This window comes from Saimiri boliviensis, chromosome 1, assembly GCF_048565385.1.
Source record: "Saimiri boliviensis isolate mSaiBol1 chromosome 1, mSaiBol1.pri, whole genome shotgun sequence".
Taxonomy (NCBI): domain Eukaryota; kingdom Metazoa; phylum Chordata; class Mammalia; order Primates; family Cebidae; genus Saimiri; species Saimiri boliviensis.
The window spans coordinates 123342216-123362573 of record NC_133449.1 but is presented as its reverse complement, the minus strand read 5'-3'; the positions used below and the strand labels follow the sequence as shown (position 1 = coordinate 123362573).

The following is a 20358-nucleotide window of genomic DNA, read 5'->3' as shown; positions in this document are numbered from 1 at the left end:
ATGAGAATGAAGTAGACAAAAGGAGTCCTGATCTGGAACTGTGTCAGTGGGTCCCTCTGTCCTGCGAGGGAGATCCTGCATGTGGCAGACGTTTCTGGCCAAGGCCGAGTTCGTACCAGGAGTGACGGCCAGACGGTGTCAGTGAAGGTGGCTGTTTTGAGCTGCCAAAGGCCTGCTCTTTTACAGTCACGGAGTCCTCTGGTGAAAACTGATCGTGGGAGAGTGCACTTGTGTGCATCCTTACCCTGTTGATGGGAGTCTTTTTTTTTTATTTGTTTCTTAAGTGAAACATCTTATCCTTGTTGGCAAAGTGCTCTATGAAATATACAATGGAGTCTGTTTCTGAGATGGAATTAGTTATGTCAGGGTGACATAACTAATAACACCATGCAAAGAAAAGCCCTGGAATAAACAAGTAGAGCATTGATGTTCACTGGGGTGGCCATTCAAAAGGAAAAATAAAATCCAGATAGCCCCGTTACATACCATAGATTCAGGGCTGAGTGGACAGGTCCGACCTCAGGCCCTGCTCACGTCACTGTAACTCCGTCAGCACTGCCCCAGGCCCTAGAGCACAGCAGACCCTCACCGGACGCTTGCTGAGTACGTGCACACCGAGCTGACCGCGGGAGTGGCATTCAGAGCCAGGTGGTTAGAAGGCTGGTCCAGACACTTTAGGTTCCTACAATCCAGCCCTTGATGCCTATAACCAAGTGCCTTCCTGACATCTCTGCTTGACTGTCAAATAAAGATCTCAGCTTTAGACATTCAAGTCAGGACATTTGATTTCTCTTCTGTCTTCCTCATCTCAGGAGTGGGCAAGACATCCAATCAACGAACTGCTCAAAGCCAAAACCTAAGTGCCATGCCTGAATCCTCTCCTGAAATGTCTCCCCTACCACATGCACCAGCCAATCCATGACCTCCACCTCCAGAATATACCCCATTCAACCACTTCTCACCCTCTCTCTGCTCCTATCCTAATTCAAATGTCCATCACCCTTTGCCTGGACTACAGCCGTCACTTTCCAGCCAGAGCTTTCTAACTGTCCTCTCTGCTTCCCCTCCTCCATGCCATCTCGCTCCAGCAGTCTATTCCCCATGCAGCAACCAGAAAGAGCTATCCAAAACCTAACTCAGAACAACTGTTTCCTAACAAAATTCCTTTCTATAAAAACCCACACATTCCTACATGACACTCATCTTAACTGTTTATCTCATATCACTCTCCCTTCACTCACTACTTTCTCACCACACCAACATTCATTTTTATTCTTCCAACCGAAACTTCTTTCCATCTAAGGGTCTTGTATTTGTAGTTTCCTCTGCCTATAAGGACTTTTCCCCATCTCCTCACATACTGGCTCCTTTGTTTTCAGAAATGCTATTCCAAGCTTTAGTAGCCCTTTTACAATTTTCCCTATAGCATCCTCACTCTATGACATTTTCTTGTTTACCTGTTTGTTTTTTAATTTACTTTTTATTTCCTCCTACTAGAATGCAAGCTCCATGAGCTAGTCTACAGTGTTCACTGTCGTAACCCTGGGGTCTAGAACAATGCCTGGTATACAGTAGGCACTGGGTACCTACTGTGTCTGCATAAATAAATGAATACTTATTGAATGGATAGATCCTAAAATATATTTGTTCCAATCAAACATTAATATGGAGGCTGCATGGCCACACTTCTTATTCCTAAAAGAGGCACGGCCATTGTCTTTGTGAACGAAGCTTACCCTTGGCATCAGGGAGTCATGACACCTTCAAGGGGAAGCCACAGAGATGGGATAAGGAAAGAGCTCTTCAGGAACGATCCTCCACCCACTGCCCAACTTCTCTTGTTCTTCTCAACACTGTGTATCTTCTCTGTTGTACAGATTTTGTTTTCGTCCATGCTACCCACCCACCTCCTGGGACGTTTGCTTTGGGTTTCCAAAAGCCATGCCTCTGATTTGCTTTACCTGGACTACAGCCATAGCCGGCCAATTGCCTTCTCTGTTGCCACTCCTCTACCCCAACAGTCCATTACCTATGCAGATCTGCAAAGCCAGGCCAGGCTTGAAGAAGCCTAACTTGCAAAAATAGCCAGAAAGTTGAGCTTTCGTCAGAGAAGATAAAATTTGTTGTATTGATTAGGGCAAAGGTAGGAGAGATAAGAGGGAGCAGAAAGCAGCCAGAAGCTTCCATTTCTATATGATTATAATGAACTCAGAGGTTTAGCTTCTCAATTTCATTACACCGGGGAAAAAAGAAAGAGCCAACCTAACCCCACCTTCACAATCTAACACAGCTGCAGGTAATATTTCTAGCTTTCCAAATCTTATTTTTTTCTTTAGCAATTTTCCTTATTAAACTTGTACTAGGTGAATCTCCATTGGCCTATTGATTTGAGTATTAGACTGTGTATCAAAGATAGGAAAATACAAATTGTTGTTTCAGAGAGAAATGACTGTCTTTATATTGTTTCTATCTCTAGGGTTTGGAGTATTCCCTGGGGTTTCCAGGCTAAATGAAATTAGAACAAGGCATCTTCTTGGCAAACATGGAGTAGATTCTCTGGGTAGATTCTGAGCGACTTTCTGGTGCTGCTGCTGAAGTCTCAGCAACAGGACAGGTTTTTTCTATTTATTTATTTTTTCTAACCACAGTTTTTCATTAAGGAGGGATCTGCATTGATATGGTTCCTGGACACGTTTCTTCAGCATTTAAATCTTGGCAGTAGCCTCTGTGTAGGATCCAGTCCATGGCTTTGTGTATCAGAGGCCTGGTGCCTTTGGTTATCTTTGGTCAATGTGAAATTAACTCCTGAGTGATGGCAGGGTGAGGGGTAGAGGGAAGCAGTCTTGATGGAGAGAGAGAGGGAAGAATGTGCAGTTAGCTGTGGGCTTTCTGCTCATTCTTAGAAGCAGAAATTAATCTCAGGCAGAGCTGGAATTGTGCAGTCCATGGGTCTTTCAGGAAGCATAGGTTCATAAGGCTTGTGATATTCCTTCTCCTGCATTTGCACTGATTTACACTGGCCCATTGTATATGGCTGTGTAGATTATGATCTGAAACAAGATGGCTGGTTGATGTTCTGTGGGACTGAAATGCTGCTGATGCTCTACTTACAATCCCACCTTTCATATCCAGTTTGCCTTCATTTCATCTCCACAAAGTACGCTCAACTTGGATGCTTCTAACCTCCTTCACGTCAATTTTTAATTATTTCAAGTGCATTTTTTTTTCACCTTGAACACTATGCTTTTAACCTCTAGTAGTTAAATTTGGGTCTTGATATTTTCCCTGTTTGTTCTTATTATTCTTATTCTTTTGCTACCTTCTTGAACATATGCAGTACATTTATAATAACTGTATTAATGTCCTTGTCTACGATTTATATTCATCTGTGTTATTTCTGGATCTGTTTCTACCAGTTGATTTTTCTTTTTATTTTGGATTGTATTTTTCTGATGCTTTCTTTGTCCGGTAATTTTTGACTGAGTGTAAGACATTGTAAATTTTACATTGTTGTGTGCTGGACTTCCTGTATTCCTTTAAGTGTTTGTGAGCTTTGTTCTAAAATGTATTTAAGTTACTTGAAAATTGTTTGATCCTGTTAAGACTTGCTTCAAAGCTTTGTTAGACTGTATCAGACTAGGCTTTAGAGCTAATTCGGTCTTATTAGTGAGGCAAACTTTTCTGAGTACTCTGCCTGATGAACTATGTAGTATGAGGCTTCTCTATTCTGGCTGTTGGGAATGTGAATCATTCCAAACTCTATTTGAGCTCTAGTAATTGTTCTGCCTGCTCATTATCAGTGGATCTTTTCCCCAGCATTGAACAGCACCCTCATATGCATATGCACTTCAGTACTCTGCAAAACACTAGAGGGAGAATTGCTGGATCCTGTTTCTGTGCAGATCTCTCTTCTGTGTTACTCTGCCCTGAAAACTCTAGCTCCCTTGCCTTTTCCAAACTTCCATTTCTATCTTTTCAACTCAGAGAGACCACTGAGCTCTGCCTGGAATTGCCTCCTCTGCACTGCAGCCTGGAAACCCTTTTCAGGCAATAAGCTGACACAATTGAAGGGCTCCCTTCATTTGTTTCTTTATCAGGAATCGTGCATTGCCTGTAGTCCAATGTCTGAAAATTATTGTTCCTTATTTTTTAAATTTTTTATTGTGGTAAAATAACATACAGAAAATGTACATAAATTGCATAAAATTTACTATCGTAACTATTTTTAAGTATACAGTTCAGTGATATTGAATACACTTATATTGCTGTGCAACCATCACCACATTCCATGTCCATAATGATTTTCACCTTGGAAAACTGAAATTCTGTACCTGTTAAATACTATTCTCCCATTTCCCTAAACCCCGCCCCCCCCCCAGTCCCTGGCAACCATGGTTCTACTTTCTGTCTCTATTATTTGACTACTCTAACTACCTCATATAAGTGGAATCATACAGTACTTGTCTTTTTGTGACTGGCTTCTTTCACTTGCATAATGTCCTCAAGCTTCAGCCATGTTATAGCACATCAGAATTTCCTTTCTTTTTAGAGATGAGTGATATTCCATTGAATATATGTACCACATTTTGCTTTTCTAGTCAACTGCTGATGGACACTTAGGCTGCTTCCATATTTTAGCTATTGTAAATAATGATATTGTGAACAAGGGTGTACACATCATTCCATATATTTGTCCTGTTTCTTCATTGTTTAAGGTGGGAAGATGAATCTGGTCTCTGTTACTTTATCCTGGTCAGAGGTTAATGTGCCTCATGTCAATTTATATAACGATTATCTCTCATTCAAAAACATATAGCTTTCAACAATTAAAGTCACCTTTTGTTTTTGTTTGTTTGCTTGCTTGCTTTTACAGCAGTCAACTATCCTCTTTTTTGTTGTTGTTAGAGTCTCTCTCTGTGTTCCAGGCTGGAGTGCAGTGGTGCAATGTCAATGCACTGCAATCTCTGCCTCTTAGCTTCAAATAATTGTCCTGCCTCAGCCTCCTGAGTAGCTGGGACTACAGGCATGTGCCATAATGCCCAGCTAATTTTTGCATTTTTAGTAGAGACAAGGTTTAACCATGTGGGCCAGGCTGGATTTGAACTCCTGATCTCAAATAATCTGCCTGCCTTGGCCTCCCAAAGTGCTGTGATTACAGGTGTGAGCCACTGCACCTGACCAATTAATATCCCAATTTTGAAAGTAGAAGAACTGAGGGTTCTAGATACCTACTCAAGAAGATCATGCAGCTGGTGAGTGACCATGCCAGAAGGCCAAATCCAAGCCACATTCCATGTTCTTGCCCAACTCAACCAATATGCATGTCTTTCCTTCCTCAGGTCTCACCACTCATCTCCTCCTCCATCCATGACTACCCCATAACCACTGCATTCATCATTCTTGAGATTTTTGAGATAAAAAATAGTTTCCCAAGTCTTTCACAGAGGATCAACAGGTATTTGTTGAATAAGTAGAAAAGACTAGTTCCCAGGAACAAAACCTCTTTGATCTAGAGTTCAAGACAGGGTTTTCTTGGACACATGAGCTGGCCTTCTGGCTGCCCTACTTGTGCCATTAGGACTCGTTCAGTCGCAAGGGACAGAAAACCCAATTTAAATTAGGATAAGCAAAAAAGAGTATTATCTTACCAAATTATATCAGCTTCAGGCATAGCTATCTCCAGCCACTCAAATGCTCCTTGATCATATCCCAGTCCTGCTTTCCTCCATGTTGGCCTCATCCTGGGACAGGTTGTCCTCATGAGGTACCAAATTGGCTACAGGCAGCCATGGGCCCCTGTCTGTGAAGATAGCTTCTAGTCCCAATAGTTTCATCAAAGTTTCAAGTCTTTCCCTCATTGAACCAGCTGGGATCACTTCTTTACCCCTGAACAGATCACCATGGCCAGGGGGATGGAACATAAAGATTGAGTAAGCCCAGATTAAGTGCCCACCTGTGGAATAAGTGGGGATAGATGTCGGCCACACCCTAACCACACAGGGGAAGAGTGAGGAACACGCCCTTCAGAGGACAGCTGAGTAGCTGTTGCCAGAACAAGACAAGAATGAGTTTGGGCAGGCAGAAACAACAGATATCCACTGAGTTACCTTAGATTGTGTGTGTGTTTGGGTGATGGTGTGGGTGGATAGCCATTACCTAAGACTTCCTCTGGTAAGGACTTCCTTACAAGTTCTTCTAGAGTCATGTGGCCAAGTGGAGACTCTTGAGGCTCTCAGAAGGGAAACCACCTAGAGGAGAAATCACATTCTCAGAGGGCCTGCTGTCCATTTCTGGGCACCTGGCTGCCCACAGATAGGAATGAGTCAGAGGAAGCATGGACCGGCCAAGATTTCATGTGTCTTATCATGTAACAGAGGCTATAGCTCAGGGTTAAGTGAGACTGCAGTATGCTCAAGAGGTTCATATATTCATCATGCATGTGTGGAGAGCCTGCCACATGCCAGGCACCATGCTGAGGGCTGTGCTGGATAGGGCCCGTTCAAGCTGGACAGGGAAGCCTTCAGGAGAATGGGACTTAGGAGGGGCTTAAGGAGCACATCTTCATGAGGCTTGAAGTTCTGGCCCAGAGAGACCACAGTAGGCTGACCAATTCAGGATTTTAGGGACAAGATATGCATCCTCTCACACCCGAGGACCAAGCTGTAGACCTAGCAGCAAGTCTAAGATCATATGCAATAATGTGGTTCAGACCTTAGGTTCTTGGGAGTTTGGGTACCTCCCTTGCTTCTACATGATGGTCTATACTAAATCCCAGGGGGTTAGAAAAGCAGACATGACTCTGGCTCTAGTCTCAATTCCTCCTGGCCTTGTAGCTCTAAGAGCATCCTCCCTGCACCTATCTGTACTTCCACGTCCAGCTCCTGGCATCTCCTCCAGAATGCCTCTTGGGACCCCTCAATTACGTTCTCTTCTTATTCCTACAGAACTCTGGCTTCCTTCATGGCTTATTCTGAAGTCCTCATTGTAGTATCGGTGATAATGAGAGTACTAATGATTGATGATGATGATGACGGTGATGATGATGATAAAAATGATACAGATAGCATTTACCAAGTATGCACTATCTGCCAGGAGTTTTACATGTGTTATCCCATTGAGTCCTCACCACACCACTGAGATTCTCATCAATGCTGCTATTGTCACTTCACTGAGAAGAAAACTGAGACACAAAATCAGATACGTGGTTTCTTGCTAAAGAAATGTGGTTGATGTCTGTGTCTGGTTCCTGGCTGCTCATAGGTTGGGCCAAGCTGGATTCTGAATCTAAACTTTCTGATTTCAGAACCCTGCTTTTAACCCGACTGTGTTATACCTATTGTTGGTGCCCATCCTCCCAAAGAGCCCATGTTCCTGAGGGAAAGACTCCAGTCTTGCTGATCTCTCCATTTCCACAGTGCCTAGGATGCTGTTCATAACTAGCAGGTTTTTGGCAAACTATCCCCGAAAGAGTGCCCAGAGTAGGAACCTCGACTCTGAGATAGAGATGGAGTTGTTTACAACAAATTTTCCTCTCTGCCAGACTCATCTTTTTTTGCATAGACACTAATAGCTCATATAAACAGTATTATCTTTTGGAACAGCCAGCTGCCTCAGCAGAAGGACTGCAAGGATCTTTGTGCAGCATCTATGTGTATGGGAGAGTTGTATGTGGCATCTTGCCTTGGCATGGCCCTTCTGCAGTCTCATCCATTTATCATCCATGGAACTAGTGGTTTGTCTCTGTTAGAAACATGTCCTGTTTTCACTATCATGGCCAGGGAAGGTATTGGAGGGTGTTCGCAGGGACCAGTTGGTTAAGGCTGTGTGCTGAGGACGTCAGTGTAAGTTCACAGGCCTGCTTCTTGAAAGGTTAAGCCATGGGTTACTGACAGAAACCCAGTGCAAGCTGGCTCAAGTGTACAAGATACACTGTCTTATGTAACTGGAGGCCAAGGCCTCCAGAGGTTCAGGTGAGGTTGCTTGCTTCCTCTGTTTCTTACTCTCATTTCATGGATTCTCTTCATATTGGCCTCCATCACTCTGCCAGTGATGGACTCTGTCCCTGCAGTGAGGGAGAGTGGGCATTACCTTGCCCAGATCCAGGCTTGCATCATCTAACTCAGCAATGTCAAAAGAAAGAGTGCTTCTCCAGCCACATAGGAGGGAAAAGCTCCATGATGGACTCAGATTGTTCCAGCTCTGGTCTTGAGGCCAAAGTTGGGCCAGAAATTGCTGCCTATAAGAAGGAAGACTATGATTAGCCCGGCTGTGTTTGTTTTTTCCTTACCCCATAGGTAGGGCAGTGGGAATGGCAGCTGCTCCACAAACATGTGACATGGGAAGGGGGAATTCACCAGCAGAAGCAGTTTGCTCTTGCATGATGGAAGGGTTGTCAGGCAGATAAAAACAACTGATATCCTTTGCACACCCAAAGGGCCAGAGAAGAACTGGAGGGGCCACGATGCCGGTGGTCCTAGCAGACGGGACATCAGATCTGGGGTCTGAGCCTGGGTTGCGGTAGCCTTCAGGTGGGGATGCCTTTTCAGCTGCCCTAGGCCCCCCTATTGCCTTTTTAGCAGGAGGTCCTCTGGTCTTCCCAATGCCCCACACCCTCTCTGCCTACCGTTCAATTTATAGAAGACTCTGCCAGTCTCTTACCAGGCCTTCAGTATGAGAAGAAATCTACTGAATTTAAGGTATTTTTTCTTTAAAGAAATTATTATTGAGGTAATTGTGGAGTCACATGCATTTGTCAAAAAGAATTCAGAGTGATCACTTGTGCATATTGCCCAGTTTCTCCCAATGATTAACATTTTGCAAAATCATCGCATAATATCACAAGCAGGATATTAGCATTGATGCAAAATAAAATGAAAGCTCTGGAAGTCTGCCTACCCTGAGGAAAGAGTTCAAGCCCCGGTGTTGACTTTCACTTGCAAACTTCTTACCACGGTCTTCAGCTCTTTAATAAGCTGATCCCCACCTAGATTCTCCACATTGGAATTCAGCTCGTTTTTAACTTTGAATTGAGTTTTCTGGTAATGTTTGTGTCTTGGTCATCACGGTGAAATCACCTCCCCTTTAGGTTCTTATTTCTCATATGGAAAGGAGGTTAAAAAAGCACGTGTGGAAAAAGGGCAAACAGGGCCAAGTCCTCACTGGATTACCCCATCCTGACATCCCAGTTGTCCTTCCACCCAGAGGTGACACTCAAAATATGTAGCAACATATACAGCAAAAGGCATCATGGAATTAGAACACATGTCAGTCAGTGATAGCACCTGGGCCCTGCCTGCTCTGCCAGGTGGAACCCTTTGGTTTTCAAGCTGCAGGGAGATCTGAAGACTCTCAGATGATGGCTCAGGGCAGTGGAGGTTGCAGAAGAGTTACTGGGGGAGCACAAGGTAGTAGCTATTTTAAAAAGGGTCTGGACTTATTTTAATATCTTAACAACAAACACAGCCCCACTAGTGCATGCCAACTAAATGCCTGTGCTTCTTTCCTTACTCCAGCACTCCTGATTGCTGAATCATTCATGTCAGGGGCCACGTGTCTGTCCTGGTTACTACTGTACCTAGTGACCAGCGCCATGAGTAGGTGCTCAGTAAATATTTATTGAATTGGTATATGCATGTTAAGTCCTGCATATGCCCAGAAACTGTAATACCTCTGATTGCTTCAAGCAATAATAATTTTTCTCCCTTCTCTGACCTCTTATATAGGCTAGACAAATCCATAAACAAAAAGGAAAAACAAAGACTAGGATATGGTAATGTTTAAGTGCTGGAAGGCCAACCTTCCTTTTTCCTTCCTTCCTTCCTTCCTTCCTTCTTTCCTTTTTCCTTCCTTTTCTCATCTTTCCTCATCTTAGAAACATGCATTGTTCTAAGCAGTGGAAATGGAAGAGTAGACCAGAAAGAGAGGATAGAACTCATGTGGAGCTTCCACTCTGGAAAAATAGAGCAAACAAGAGCAAGCAGGAGCTGTCAGGAAGGCTGCATGGATGAAGTGGGCTTACAAAATGAGTGGCATTTGGGTATCAAGAACAAAGTCTAAGGGGGCAAGCAAGTAGAGGCAATAATAGGAGGAGTAGGATGGGTTGGGAACAAACTTGTGGGAGGAAGACTGTGAAGCCAGCTGAACTGGCTGGGAGCAGTTTGCCTTGGGAAACAGTGAGGCATTGGAGAGAGAGAGATACACACATGAAACCATGGTCCTGGATTGTCAAGCGTCACCGTGCTGGGAGAAGATGGACGTGTGAGCAATTGTCAGGTGGTGTGATCTATACTCTAGCAGGACTGAGCTCAAGGGAATGCTGATGTGGGTGTGGGGCAGAAGAGGAGCAGAACCACAGAGCTGGAAGGGGTGAGTGCTGTCTGAGTGCCGTGGGCCCTCGATGCCCTGAGGAGGAAGCAAAGAATCCCTCAAACGTTTGTGAGCAGGGGAGTGGTGAGATTAGGGTGGTGTCTCACAAAGAGAATTCAGGGGGTGATGTGAAAAATGACTGGAGTGGGCAGAGTCATTGGACAAGGTGATAACACCCAAGATGGTTGAGGTGGTTCAGATGAGAGATGGGAACAGCCAATGACTGATGGGTGAAGAGGTGGGACAGGTCACAGAGGCAGTCAGAAGCCACAATCGGTGGTTCATTGCATGCAGGAGATGGGCAAGGAGAGAAGGTTAAAATGAGTGCAGTTTCCAGCTTGGGGGATGAAGCAAATCAGGATGACATAAGCCAGGATCGAGGACACTGCATGCTCTGCCTGTACTGCACAGTGCTGGCACAGCCAGGGGTGGCATCGACAGGAGGAGGAGGAGAGCTGCATTTCAGACACATTGCCCTGCAGACCTCCTGTTGGAAGGTTCCAGAACATCTGCTAACTGGATGAAACAGAAAGGGCAGTGCGTTCACAACCACAGAATGAATGCAGGAAAGAGAAACACAGATTTTTCCCTGCAGGACGCCAAGGGGTGAAGTGGGGAAGGTGCCATCTAAGCAGTTTTAGAGCGTGGTGCTGGGCTTTGCCAGTATTCTGCTCTGTGATGCTATGAACTCTACCTGTGGTCCTCAAGTCCTTCCTCCTAGAGACTGTCTCCAGAAAAGCGTGCATTTTATACCTGTCTCTTCCTCACATCCCCAAACTCCCAGCTCCAATTAATGTATCAGTGGGCTTTGGAAATTTTTACCCAAGACATTGCTTCTGCTGGGAGCATCTGGCAACATCTTTAATTTTATTTGGTTTCTTCCTTTTTTTCCTTGAGGAACATCCTGAGGGGACCAGATGGCAATGCAAAAGGGCAGATCAATGCTGAAGAAAGCGGCCTGGTTTGCCCTTGGATTCTCAGAGGCGCATTCTCTGTTCCTGAGAGTGGCTGTTAGAAGCAAGCTCTTAAGGCTAATTATTCGTGTGTCCCAATACCTCTAGGGACTCAGAGCTTGTTTGACTTGTTTAAAGCTATATTTCCAGACTACATTTATGCAGCAAATATTAATTGAATGACAACCATGTGCTAGGCATTATTCTGGGCACTGGAGATTCAACAGCAAACAAAATAAACAAAAATGTGTGCCCTCACACAGCCCATATTCTCATCATTTTGTTGACTGGTTGGTTGACAATCAAATTTTCTATTGCTGCCATATGCCAGGCAGTGTTTTAGGTGCTGGAGATATAGTACCATAGTGAGCAGTCCAACCTGCTCCTGACTCCAAAGTTCTACATTTCAGTGGTGAAACAACATCTCGTCAAACCTGCCCAACAGTTAGGACTGCTTGTTTACAAGATATGGAAATGGGTGAGGGTACTTTAGGCAAAGGGTAACTTATTAATATTGGAAGACTACTAGGGTGGCTGGACACAGTGGCTCAGGCCTATAATCCAGGCACTTTGGGAGGCCAAGGCAGGTGGATCACCTGAGGTCAGGAGTTCAAGACCAGGCTGGCCAATCATGGTGAAACCCTATCTCTACAAAAATACAAAAAAACAAAATTCAGCTGGGCATGATGGCGGGTGATTGTAATTTCAGCTACTCTGGAGACTAAGGCAGGATAATCACTTGAATTCAGGAGGCGGAGGGTGCAGTGAGCCAAGATCGTGCCACGGTACTCCAGCCTGGGCGACAGAGTGAGACTGAAAAGAAGACTATTAGGTGTAGTGGCAGAGACGAGAGGACACAGAAGACATTGTTGGTTGCCTAATGCCTAAGCCATCTCTCTCATTGCCTTTTTCCTTGATAGTAAAGCCCTGATTAGATGCATGTGTTCATAGAATTAATCAACCTTTATACTGCTAAACTTTTGAACTTCTAGTCCTGTAGGATAATACAGTCTCCATATTATTTTCAGAAAGCTGTTAATTTACAAACACATGCAGCCTAACTAATGAGAAGTGTTGGGACAAGATTTAGAAATAGGCAGAGACCATGAAAGTTTGGGATGACAGAGGAGCAGGATGTAGAAAGCACAGCAATCTTATGACCCAAATTAATTACGCTTCCACCCAGAACACCTGAAATGGGAAAGCAAGGTTTTTGCAATTAAAAATACAGTTGTAATTAAGAGAGAAAATTGCTTCTGGGAGACGAAATTGAACAGTTGTGCATTATACTCTATACAGCTGCAGTGGACCAGCACTTGCTGAGTGATGCCTGGCCTCTTTGAGGACTGTGTAGTGTGGTGGGAAGAAGCCTGGTTCAAGAGGCTTACTTTTTTCTAAATTATAAATAGTAAAACAGATCACCTTTTTGTGGGGCTGTACAGTTGTATGAGTTTTAACAAACAGACGCGACTACAGTCAAGATGCAGAACAGTTCTATCACCCCAGAAACTCCTTCATGTGTACCTTTGCAGTGAAACTCTCAGCCTGGTCCTTAGCAACCACTGATCTGTTCTCTGTCCCTACAGTTTTGCTTTTCATATGTATAGAATCATAGGGTATGCAGCAGTCTTTGCCTCTGGCTTTTTTCACTCAGCAAAATGCCTTTGAGATCATGTTGTTTTGTGCATCAATAGTTTGTTCCTTTTTATTGCTGAGTAGTTTTCCATTGTGGAGATGTACCATAGTTTTTAAATCCATTGAAGAATATTTAGGTTGTTTCCAATTTTGAGTGGTTACAGAGAAAGCCCTATAAACATTCATATGTAGAGTTTTATCTGAAGACAAGTTTCTATTTCTGTAGAATAAATACCTAGGCATGAGATTACTGGCTTATATATTAAGTGTATGCTTAACTTTATAAGATAAGAAGCTGCCACAATTATTTTCCAGAGTGGTTGTGCTATTTTGCCTTCCAACCAGCAACGAGTTTATTACTACATATCCTCTGCAGTACTTGGTATCAGGTTGTTTTTTCCTTTTTTTAAAAAAAGTTATTCTAATAGGCATACAGTAGCATCGCATTGTGGCCCTAATTTGCATTTCCCTAATGACTAATGATGTTGATCATCTTTTCATGTGATTATTTGCCATCCACATATTTTCTTTGTGAAGTGTGTTCAAATATTTGTCCACTTTTTAATTGAGTTGTTTTCCTTATTGTTGAGTTTTGAGCTATTTATATATTCTGGGTACAAGTATTTATGTAATTTGTAAATAACTTCTCTCATTTTGTAGTTTTTAAAATTCTCTTAACAGTGTCTTTTGCAGAACACAATCTGTTTAGTGAAGTCTAATTTATTACTTTTTTTTTTATTGATTTTTTTGGTATGCAAAAATGTCTAAGATCTCTTTACCTAACCTAAGGTCACAAAGTTTTTCATCCTATATAGTCTTTCAAAAGTTTTATAGTTAACATCTGTGGTCTATTTTGATTTTTGTATAAGGTGTGAGATATATCAATGTACTTTCTCTTTCCTCCTTCCTTCCCTTTCTTCTTTCCTTCTTTCCTTCCTTTTTTCAAAAAAAGTTAGGTCTCTTTTTATTCCTTTCTTTAGCATAGATGTGTTCAATTGTTCAAATACCATGTGTTGAACAGACTATTCTTTCTCCATTGAATTGCCTTGGCACTATGTGAAAAATCAATACACTGTATTTATGTGGGCTTATCACTGGAATCTCCATTCTGTTTCATTGATTTATGTGTCTATCCTTTGGCCAATACTGTACCATCTTGATTACTATAGCTTTATAGTAAGTCTTAAAATCAGATAGTATGTGATGGAACAGAATAGAGAATCCAGAAATAAAGCCACACGCAGCTATCTAATCTTTTACAAAGTTGACAAACATGAGCAATAGGAAAAGGACTTTCTATTCAATAAATGATGCTGGGATAGCTTGCTAGCTATATGCTGAAGAATGAAATTGGACCTCTACGGTTCACCATATACAGAAATTAACTCAAGAGCTTCTGCACAGCAAAACAAATCATCAACAGAGTAAACAGACAACCTAAAGAATGGGAGAAAATATTTGCAAACTATGCATCTGACAAATATCGAATATTCAGAATCTATGAAGATTCAGAATCTACGAGGAACTTTAACAATTGAACAATTATTTGTTTTCTGTACAAGCAGAAAACAAATAACTCTATTAAAAATGGGCAAAAAGCATGAACAGACACTTTTCAAAAGAAGACATACAAGTGGTCAACTATTATATGGAATAATTCTCCCACTAATCATCTGAGAAATGCAAATCATAACCCACAATGAGATATCATCTCACACCAGTCAGAATGGTTATCATTAAAAAATTAAAAAACAACAGATGTTGGTGAAGCTGCAGAGAAAAGGGAATGCTTACACACTGTTTGTGGGAATGTAAATTAATTCATGCAGTGTGTAAAGCCGTTTAGAGATTTCTCAAGGAACTTAAAATGAAACTACCATTCAGCCTAGCAACTCCATTACTATGTATCTACCCAAAATAAAAGAAATCATTCTACTAAAAAAGCACATCTCCTTTCATGTTCATCATAGCACTATTCACAATAGTAAAGATATGGAATCAACCTACCTGTCCATAACAGCTGTCCATAATAGCTATGTTGATTCTATGGGATTGAATAAGGAAAATGTGGCACATATACACCATGGAATACTATGCAGCCATAAAAAGGAAAGAAACTATGTTCCTTTACAGTAACATAGCTGAAGATGTAGGCCATTTTCCTAAGTGAATTAATGCAGAACAGAAAACCAAATACTGTATGTTCTCACTTATAAGTCAGAGCTAAATACTGGGTACTCATGGACATAAAGATGGTAACAATTGACATCGAGGTCTACTGGAAGGGGAAGAGAGGGAAGAAAGTGGACCAGGATTGAAAAACTAATCTTTGAGTAGTATGTTTAGTACCTGAGTGATGGGATCATTTCTACCCCAAACCTCAGCATCATGCAATATACCCAGGTAAAAAATCTGCATGTATATTCCCTGAATCTAAAATAAAAGTTGAAATAAAAGCAGAAAATATGAAGTTCTTCAACTTTGCTCTTTTAAAAAAGTTTTTTTGGCTACTATTTTGACTTTTCATGTAAATCCTGGAATTAATTTGTCTATATCTACAAAAATTCCTGCTGGGATTTTGATTAAAATTTCGTTAAATATCTAGATCAATTTGGAAGAGAATTGGTATCTTAGCTATGCTGAATTTTCTAATACATGAGCACAGCATGTCTCTTCAATTATTAGATCTTCTTTAATTTCTTTCATCATTGTTTTGTAGTTTTCAGGAAACAGATCTTGCACACATCTTTGTTAGATTTATATCTATGTAGCTAGTTTTTCTGAAACTGTTGTACATGTTATTTTCTAATATTACAGTTTTCAACTACTCATTTCTGGCAGGTAGACAACTCTTGACCTCACTAAGCTCAATAGTTCTCATTTTTGTTTTTGCATTTTTTTGAAGATAGAATTCTTTGGGATTTTCTATGTATACAGTCATGTTATTTATGAATAAAGAGAGTTTTCTTTCTTTCTTTTTTAGTTCTGTGTCTTTTTTGGTTTTGGTCTTATTACCTAAGACAGGATTTTCATAACAAATTGGAGTTGTGTGAGTGAACATCTTTTATTTGTTTCCTATCTTAGGATGTAAGCATGTATTTTAAAAATCATTAAATATGATGTTGGTGGTAGTTTTTTAAATGGGTGACCTTTATCAGGTTAAAGAAGTTCTGAGAGTTTTTATCATGGATAAATGTTGAGTTCTTTTTAATGCTTTCTTTTTTTTGTATCAATTGCAATTTTTCTTTTTAATCTGCTAATATGGAAGATTATGGTGACTGATTTTTAAATGTTGAGCCAGCTTTGAATTCCTGGCATGTGGCCATGATACATTATCCTTTTAATATATTACTGGACCGGATTTGCAAATATTTTGTTGAGAATTTTTGTGACTGTATTCATGAGAGCTATTGGTCTGTAGGTTTCTTGCATTGTCATTTTCTGGTTTTCGGATCAAGGTAGTGCTGGCCTCTTAAAATAAGTGAGAAGTGTTTCCTCTTCTATGTTTTTGGAACATGTGTAGAAAATTTTCTTTAAATGTTTGGTATAATTCACAGAGGGACAATCTGAGTCTGCAGCTTTCATTTTGAGAAGATTTTAAGCTATAATTTCAATTTCTTTACGGATAATGGGCTACTTAGATTGTCTATTTATTCTTGGATGAGTTTAGCAATTTGTGGTTTCACGGACTTGAACAATTTTATCTAAGGTGTCAAATTTATATGTATCTGGCTGTTCATAGTATTCTCTCATTAAAGTTTTAACATCAGTATAGTCTGTAGTGAAATTCTCACTTTCATTCCAAATAATAGTAATTTGTGTTGTTTCTATTTCTTTTAGCATCTGGCTAGACATTTATCAATTTTATTATTTTTTTCAAAGAACCAACTTTTTTTGACTTCTCTATTTTTCTGTTTTTAAATTTATTGATTTCCACTCTTATCTCCCTTTTCTTCTGCTTGCTTTTTAAAGTCTTTTTCAGTTTTTTAAAAGATAAATACTAGATTGTTAATATGAAACCTTTATTTTATTAAATATAAGCATTTAATGTTGTACCTTTCTCTTTAAACATTGCTTTAGCTGCATCTCATAAATTAGATATGCTGTGTTTTACATTTTTCAGTTATTCAGTCAAACTATTGTTTAATTCTCTGAGATTTCCTTCTGACCTACAGATCATTTAGAAGTATGTTGTTTATTTAATTTCTATATATTTGAAGATTTTTTCCAGATGTCTTTGTTATTGATTTCTAGTTTAATTCCAAGAGGTCTGAGTTTTGAGTCTCATATTTTACAGATGGTGGTAGAAATTGGGGTTAGCTTTGGGAATAGGTACAGCAAACTCTCCAGAAATGTTCACACCCCTTGACTCAACATTTCCACCTCTTTGCTCATATCCTAAGGAAATATTTATTAATGTAGGCATAAATTTGTGTAATTCCCTTAAATTACAAACTACAATGAAAAAAACCAGATGCCAAATACTAGGAGACTAAATTACGGTAATCTAAACAGTGAAATATTATGCAGCCATTAAAACTTATGCCCTCTAATCCCAGGTCTTTGGGAGACTGAGGCAGGAGGATTGTTTGAACCTAGGAGTTCAAGACCAGCCTGGTAAACAGAACAAGGCATTGTCTCTCAAAAAAAAAAAAAGAAAAGAAAAGAAAAGAAAAGAAAAATTAGCTGGATACCGTAGTGCACACCTGTAGTTTCAGTTACTTAGGAATCTGAGGCAGGTGGATTCCTTGAACCTAGAAAGTTGAGGCTGCAATGAGCTATAATCATACCACTACACTCCAGCCTCAGCAACAGAGGGAGGCCCCTACTTAAAAAAAAAAAAAAAAAGAAAGAAAGAAAAAAGAAAAAAGATTCATCTTGAGGAACAATATGGAGCATCATGGGAAGGAGCTAACAATCAATTATTACGTCCTTGATTGTAGGTCAACTCCTGTTAATCTCAATGAAATAACAAACTTTGTCTCTCTTGTTTATTGCTGTTGCTGTTTCTTTAGTGGGCCTGGAATATAGCAAATACTCAGAAATATTTTAATAAATAAATAAGGAGGAGAAAAGTATATTTCTCCACCTCATTATTGAGATATACAGTGTGTATGTGTGTGTGTGTGTGTGTGTGTGTACACTGGTTCTGCTTTTTTTCTTTTTTTGAGATGGAATCTTATTCTGTTGCCCAGGCTGGAGTGCAGTGGCTCAATCTTGGCTCACTGCAACCTCCACTTCCTGGGTTCAAGCAATTCTCCTGCCTCAGCCTTTCGAGTAGCTGGGATTACAGGTGCCTACCACCATGTCCAACTAATTCTGTATTTTTAGTATAGATGAATTTTCACCATGTTAACCAAGCTGGTCTCGAACTCTCACCCTCAGGTGATCCACCCACCTCGGCCTCTCAAAGTGCTGGGTTTATAGGAGTGAGACACTGCCTCTGGCTGTTCTGCTCTTTTTATGTGAGTTGCATTCTTGTTCCTCACACTGGCTATGCGTGCTGAGCATATTTTCCCTCTTTCCCTGTGACTCATTCCAGATCCATTTCAGCTGACACTGACACTCCTCCACATTGGTGGAGCAAGTCCTATTTGGGAGATGTTCACAGTCATCATCTTTGATCACTAATTACGTACAACATGCTTACAACTAGCAGGTATAAGTAACCTCATTTTTCTGATGGACAAATGTGAACAAATGTCACTGCCTAAAGGTCTGCGGTGAGTGAATGGCAGAGAAGCATCTTGGGCCAGGATGTCCTGCTTCCAGCCCAGGGTCCTTCCATTCACTCCCCATCCCAGTAGCCCTGTCCTACCCAAGACAAGGGCTCTGGAGCATCTGGGACCCCGATTTCATCAGAGGTGTCTAGCTTACCAGTGCCATGTGAAATGCCACAACACCTCTATAATATTGCTGGTTCCTGCGTTTCCCAAATACAAAATGGGCACAATCTTCCACAGCAAGTAACAGTCTGAAAATGTAATGGCTTTTTAAAATCTTGGGCCACTTCTGCTCTGCTACTCTCTAGCTTATATAAACCACATAAAATACTGCAAGTGCACTCAGAACCCCTCAGCAGTCTCCAGTGAAAACAGAATGGGCTTGAAGGTGAACTGATCAGACATTTTGGCTGTCACTGTGTGAACTCAGAGTCTCTCTGAAAGTCACTCACCTCACCTGAAACATTGTAATTAGTGGGCATTAAAGGTGATATTACAAGTGAAGTGACTAATGTCTTGCACCTGAAAAATAGTAAGGGCTCAGTGAAGGGGATTTGTGCCATAACCATCCTAGTTGTCGCTGATACTCTAAATTCCTTTCTCAGTGTCTCACTTTTAAGGGAGGAGTACTCCAGTGGAAGGGGAGTGTGCGCTACCTGTCTGTCCCCGACCTGCTTTGCCCATTTGACTTACTTCCCTCTTGTCATTTCCTCCTTCCCCAAGATCTGGCACAGTCAACAAGAATCCCTGATGGTAGGTGAGATCTTGCAGCTTCTCCAGCCTAACTTTTGGGATGACAGATGTGAGTGGAGCTTTTCACCTGCTCCAGATCGGCTCTGAATGGTCTTTGTTAAGCATGTGAATTGGTACTGAAAACTGTTGAGAGGCACTTACACTTGGGGAACTTTTCCTGAGGCTGAGAAACTGGAAGACTCCTTGGCTCTGAAGGAGAATTTTAGAGCTGGCTGTCCACTCTGACCATGGACAAGGCCAAGGCTCCATGGGGGAGAAGGGCAGTGTGGATACTGGAGGCCCAACACCCGTGCCTAGCCCCATCTCCTGCCCTTGTGTTTCCCCAGCATCTGAGACTTTCCGCCATTGCAACAGTACTTCCCCACTGGTAGTGTAAGCACCTGGCATTATTTCCACTCTTGCAGCAGACTAGAGGCATCCTGAGAGTAAGGGCTGTGGCTCACTCATTTCTCTATGCCTAGCACAGAGTTTAGCCACTGTCCCCTGAAAGAAGGAATGAAAGGTGAATTCATTTGAATCCTGGACTTCAGGCCACTGGGCGTAAAAGGAAAGCAAAGCTTTTACCCACCCACTCATGCCTGAAAATGTGGATCCTTCAAATAAGTTTAGCAAACAGGCTTTGTTCTCAGGTACAGAGACAGCGTGACATTATGTGAGTTGCTCTTCCTCTCCCTCTGCCTCTTTAGTGTCTGAGCAAAATGTTCTGCTTTTCATTGTCACTCTTCAAACAGCATGTTATTGTCATGCTTCTGCCTCCTCTTAACAAGGAGGAATGACGAGGGTTTTCTTGTACATGCAAAATTAACACAAATCAAAACTGCTGCTGTTCTTTGATCCATCCTGGACTCTGATTCGTGTCGGCCTTTTTATTTTCCCACTGAGAGTGTACAGCTCAGGAAGGATTACACGAGGAGGAAAACCGCTTACCA

At 41.4% G+C, this 20358-nt stretch overlaps 1 long non-coding RNA gene across 1 annotated transcript in view; it reads left to right on the top strand.

The window, feature by feature from the left end:
* Nucleotides 1-2174: 2174 nt before the first annotated feature.
* Nucleotides 2175-20358, top strand: part of LOC141581662 (uncharacterized) — a 142085-nt gene continuing 123901 nt past the window's right edge. The window contains exon 1 of the long non-coding RNA XR_012514446.1: nucleotides 2175-2296. This is a non-coding gene — a long non-coding RNA (uncharacterized LOC141581662). The remainder of the gene's footprint in view (nucleotides 2297-20358) is intronic.